The sequence below is a fragment of the Oratosquilla oratoria genome, chromosome 12 (assembly GCF_046742065.1).
Source record: "Oratosquilla oratoria isolate Oo_2021 chromosome 12, ASM4674206v1, whole genome shotgun sequence".
Taxonomy (NCBI): domain Eukaryota; kingdom Metazoa; phylum Arthropoda; class Malacostraca; order Stomatopoda; family Squillidae; genus Oratosquilla; species Oratosquilla oratoria.
In genome coordinates, this window is record NC_134788.1 from 60457534 (window position 1) to 60463761 (window position 6228).

The window sequence follows — 6228 nt, forward strand, 5'->3', positions numbered from 1 at the left end:
GATGCAACTTTCTCAAGAAAGGGTAATCTCAAAGGACACATGATGACCCATACCGGAGAGAGGCCTTTCCAGTGTGACCTGTGTGATGCAGCTTTCTCACAAAAGTATTGTCTCAAACAACACCTGATGACTCACGCTGGAGAGAAGCCCTTCAAGTGTGACCTGTGCAATGCAGCTTTCTTGGCAAAGGGTGATCTCACACGACACAGAGTTTCACACACCGGAGAGAAGCATTTCCAGTGTAACGTGTGTGATGCGTCTTTCTCACAAAAGAATTATTTCAGACGACACACGATGACCCACACAGGAGAGAAGCCTTTCCAGTGTGACCTGTGTGATGCAGCTTTTACACAAAAGAGTCATCTTAAATATCACATAATGACCCACACTGGAGAGAAGCCTTTCAAGTGTGACCTGTGTGATGCAGCTTTCTCCTTAAAGAGTAATCTTAAACGACACATAGTAATCCACACTGGAGAGAAGCCGTTCAAATGTGACCTGTGCGATGCAGCTTTCTCACAAAAGAGTCATCTCAAACAACACGTGGTGACCCACACTGGAGAGAAGCCTTTCAAATGTGACCTGTGTGATGTAGCTTTCTTACAAAAGATTAATCTCAAACGACACGTGGTGACCCACAGTGGAGAGAAGCCTTTCAAGTGTGACCTGTGTGATGCAGCTTTCTCAGAACCAAGTAAACTTAGATGTCATGTGGTGACCCACACTGGAGAGAAGCCTTTTCAGCTTTCACACGGAGGACTTATTTCAAACGTCACGTAATGACTCGCACTTCCTCACGAAAGGTTGATATCGTGTATTGCATGATGACCTATGCTGGTGAAACGCCTTTCCAGTGTGATTTGAGTGATATAACTTTCCTGTATGATGGTAATTGCAGCTATTAAGTACTGATGCAATGTTATAAACTGTCATTTGACATCTTAATTGATTTATGCACAGTTGTGAGGTTATTTGAGTACTCTTTGGCCTATTGTGTAATTGCTTGTTCCAGTGTAACCTGAGTGATATAACTTTCCTGTGTGATGGTACTGTCAGCTATTAAGTACTGATTCACTGTTATGAACAAATTTGGTTCATGGATTATCATGTGCATGCTGTCAAATGAAATCGTAATTTATTTACTCTTAGTTGTGAAGTTATTTGAGTGACCTTTGGTTTATTGTGTTTTGTGTGTTCTTTTTTTTCAAAATTCTTAAGTGTTCCATTGAGTGCATGAATATTTTTGCAATTACAAAATAATAATAATAATAATGATTTCAGCTCCAAAGTATAAAATGATTCATACAGTTCTACTGACTCGTCAGTAGTGTAAGAGGCCGTTAGATAGAGGAGGTAGACATATAGGTAGATGGTGGGGTAGGTGGAGAGGAATGTAAATTTTATATTCATTTCATATTTAGGTGTTATGAAACAATGGCCGAGTGGAAGTTGCAGAGAGCTGCACATTCTAGCTTACCGTCTTGTATTTGTAAACATTGGTTGGAGTGGCGATCAAAGGGGCTGATGTGACGAAATGTAAACACCGAGCTTGTTCTCCTTGTGTCGCAAGTGCTTGTGTAAACAGTATTACTTGAGACAGTATAACAGTCTTTCTGATTGGAGAAAAGTGTGGAGGAGGAGAAAAAAAATGATTGGTACATGGAGGTAAAGTCACGCCCTAAAAGGGTGGCACTTATTTGTAACGTTCAAAGTTATTGAATGAATTAGATTGTGACGTCGGAGCAAACTTGGCTTGGTGGGTGTAAGAGGATCCCAGATGGGAGTCCTTTGGTGTACCTTATCTATAAGCGATGTAGAGAATTAGTGAAGAAGAAAATAAAAAAGATTTAGGACCAGTTTGCTTATCCCATGCAGAAACATTATTAACTTGTTAGAGAAGATATGGTGGAAAAATAATTAAAAAGAAGGACAAGGCATGGGGCCTACAGAAGATAAATTTTACTAAGTGTTAGTGTCAACGAAACTAACAATAATATGAACATGACAAATCTTCTATTCAAAATACAATTTTAGATATAAACAGTTTTCGATTGTTTTAAAGAACAAAACCGATTGAAATTGTACAAAATAACTGAAGATAAAATTGGTCCACCTGATCTTCCACGTATACTAAAGACAGTATGCTAAAATCCATTTACACATTTGTAAATAACAATGACTATAGTGCTATACAGGTACGCTTAGGCAGCTTACACACCAACGCAACCTGCTGCATAAAGATATATACTGTATCTGGACGAAAGAGTGCGTGTTCACCTAGTTGTATCTTACAGGAAAAGGAGCTACTCTCGTGGTGTCCCGTCTCTATCTCACCATGTCTAATTTGTTCTTAAATTCGTTTATGGTTTTTGCACACACTATTGTTTCGTCCAGTTTGCTCCATACATCCACAACTCTGTGGGGAAATTTGTTCTTTTTCAGGTCTCTTCTATAACTGTCCTTTTGAGCTTCCTTCCATGTTCCCTTGTATTTCTCTTATCCCAATATAATAAGTCTTCTCTATCAAGGACTTCATACCTCTCGTGATTCTGTAGATAGTCAACAAGTCACCTCTTTCTCTCCTTAGTTCTAGAGTCGGTAATTCTAGTTTTGACAATCTCTGTTCATATGGCAATTTTGAAATTGTTGGTACCATCTTCGTAGCTGCCCACTGGATTCTCTCAATTTTCCTTATATTCTTTTTGGCACTGGGTGACCATAATGTCGCTGCATACTCTAATTTTGGCCTTATCAGTGTGACTAGTATTTTCTTTACAATTTCTTTGTCCAACTAAGTAAAAACCACCTTTATTGTTCTTAGCAAATTATAGGTTTCTCCGACAATTTTGTTTATTTGTTTATCAGGGGACATGTCCTTTGAGATGATTACTCCCAGGTGTTTTTCATATCCCACTTCCTTTACTTCCTTTTCTCCGATTCTACATTGTCCTGATATCCTTTTTTCGAAAGAGAGTTGATGATAGCTAATAGTGTTTAGGAAGAAAGCCAAGTATAAGTACACATGGGAGAGGGTGGTGGATGGAAGGGTGGTAGAAAGAGCGTTAATGGGCTACATAGAGGTAACCAGGGGTATAGTTGGAAGAGATAAGGAGGGAGTCATAAGGTGTGCAAAGATGGTGTGAGGAACAAGGAGGACGGGAGGAAATAGAAGGAAAGGTAGCGAGTGGTGGGATGAGGAAGCAAAGAAAGGTGTAGAAGAGAAGAAGCGAGCTTTAATAGATTGGTTACAATATAGGATGAGGGAATCATATGAGAGGTACAAAGTAAAGAGAAAAGAAGTAAAGCATAAGATAAAGGAGGCAAAAAGGAAAGCGTATGTGAAATGGGGTAAGAGAATGACAGAAAAATTTGAAAGTAAAAAAAATGTTTTGGAAAGAAATTAAAAGTGGAAGAGGAGGCGAATCAAGTAGAGAAGAAAAGGTAAAAGGTGCAGATGGAGAGGTGATAATGGAAGAGAAGGCAGTGAGAGGAAGGTGGGCAGAGAATTCTAGGGAGTTGCTAAATGTGAAGGAGGATAGGGAGAGAAAGGTAGTTGAAATAGGAAGCGCTAAAAAAAATGACCGTGATGAGTGAGGAAATGGAGGAGAAATAAGGAAAGATGAAGTGAAGGCAGCTGTTAAGATGATGATATTAGGTAAGGCACCTAGGTTGGATGAATGCCATGCAGAATGTCTGAAAAAAGGAGGTACAGTGATGGTGCACTGGCTGGTGAGGTTTTTTAATGTGTGTTTAAGAGAGGGGAGAATGCCGGAGGACTGGAGGAGTGCCTGTATAGTTCCAATTTACAAGAGAAAGGGGGACAAGTGTGAGTGTAGTAGTTTCAGAGGGATCAGCTTGTTGAGTGTAGTTGGGAAGGCTTGATTGAGAGGATTAGGAGAGGAACAGAGGGAGTAATTGGTAAGGAACAGTGTGGGTTTAGGACAGGTAGGGGTTGTGTAGATCATATTTTTGTGGTAAGACAGATATGTGATAAAGCTATAGGAAAAGGTAGGGATGTTTTTTGGGGCTTTTATATATATGGAAAAGGCTTACGACAAGGTAGACAGAAAGGCACTGTGGGAGGTACTGCAGATATATGGGATAGGAGGAAAGCTGTTAAGAGCAGTCAAGAATTTTTATGAGAGTAGTAGAGCTTGTGTTAGGATTAGAAATGGAGAGAGAGAATGGTTTGATGTAAAGGTGGAACTTCATCGGGGATGTGTTATGTCGCCCTGGCTCTTCAATCTATACATGGATTGGGTGGTGCGAGAGGTGAATGCATGGGTAGTGGGTCAGGGATTGGAGATGGTTAAAGAAAATGGAGAAAAGTGGGAAATAAGCCAGTTGTTGTTTGCTGACGACACTGCGCATATAGCAGGATCAGAGGAGGGATTGAGGAAGTTAGTGAAAGAGTTGGAGAAGGTGTGTGAAAGAAGGAAGTTGAAGATAAATGTGGGCAAAAGTAAGGTGATGAGACGTACAAGGGGAGAGAGTGGAAGTGAGCATTAAGGGTGAAAGACAGGAAGAAGTGGATATTTGTAGATATTTGGGTGCGAATGTGGCAGGAAAGGGAGGAGTGGGGTGGAGGTAGAATGAGAGAAGCGAGTAATTGCCTTGGTGGATTAAAAAGTGTAATGAGAAATAGGCAGAAACATGGAACATAAGAGAGAAGGAGTTTGAATGTGTTCGAGATGAAATGTCTGAGAAGTATGATAGGGGTTACTAAGCTAGACAGTGTGAGAAATGAGGAGATGAGGAGGAAAACAGGGGTGGAAAGGGAGCGGGGAGATAGGGTTAATGAAAGAGTATCAGGATAGTTTGGACACATGGAAAGAATGAGTGAAGAAAGATTAGTAAAAGAAGTGTGGAAGGCAGAGGTGGAAGGAGTGAATATGAGGGGGCGTCCTAGGATGAGATGGATGGATGGGGTGAAAGGGGCATTGCAAAATAGAGGAATGTCTGTGGAGGAAGGATGGGAGAGGACAGAAGATAGGGGTGAATGGAGAGGGGTTGTGTATAGATGATGATGTGATGCATGAGGGGGAGTGGGTGGGGGATGGGGGGTGAGGAAGTATGTATGAGAAAAAAATTGACACAGCCCAAAGGGATTTCTCCCCATCTCTTTTTCTGCATGAGGGGACGGAGAGGAGGGGGGGGTCGCCTAATTTATGAAGCGACCTTGCTGTGGATGTGCCATGTCTTGCGACACTGCTTCTGACCCAGGGCAGTGGACATGATGCAGGGATGACCCGTCACCCAGGAGGTGCCATGATAAGAGTGAGGAAGGAGGGTGGAGGGGAGTGGACTATATAGGAAATGGAATGGGTGGGGAGTGTTTTCTATACCTTTTTCTTTTTGGCTACACCCCCACCCCCGTGTAAGGGGGAAAACTTTGGTATATGTTTGTATCTTGTCCTTGTATTTCTTTTTAAAACTAATGAGAAAAAATAAGTATAAAAGCATATGATACGGAAGAGCCCGCTAGAAATGCATTGATGAGCGTGATTTCTTACTGTGAACTTCATGATCTTTACGCACCAGTAACCATAGTCTCCCATCATAGCAGTGTCTCATCGTCCTTGGTATCTTTTCTCCATTGCAGCAATGTCCTCATGGACCTGCCCACCATGCTCTTCACTCACTCCTTCCAAGTTTTCACGAAACAATCCAAATATGAATGCAAAAAGTGCACCTTCAATGTCATTCTATATCCTAAGTTCTTGTAGCTTTCCAAAAGTTTTGCTACGAGCTGCTTGTAGTTTGGGCCTTTATTATTACCAAGGAATCCATTAACTATACCTCGAAATGTACTCATTGCATTCTCAAGTTGCATCGACTTCAACATTCCCCTTACTTGCGGACTAGTAAATATACCACCCTTAACTTTGGCCTCTGATAGTTTTGGAAAGAGTAGACGAATGTCTTGAAATGCTTTTCTATCATGAACTAATGTTTTCACAAATTGTTTGACCAAACCTAACTCAATTTGAAGTGGGGATATCAACACTTTGGGAGAGTTTACAAGAGACTGTCTAATAACATTGAGTTTTCCTGGTTGCAAGCCATTTCGAGGGGCCCACTCTACTATTTGGCAGTGTTCATTATCAGCCCAACTGCCCCATAGGCAAAGAAAACACGAATACTTGGTGCACACATCCTGTAATCCAAGTAAGAAGGCGATAATTTTAAAATTACCACAAACACCCCATAACATGTTATATTTTATAT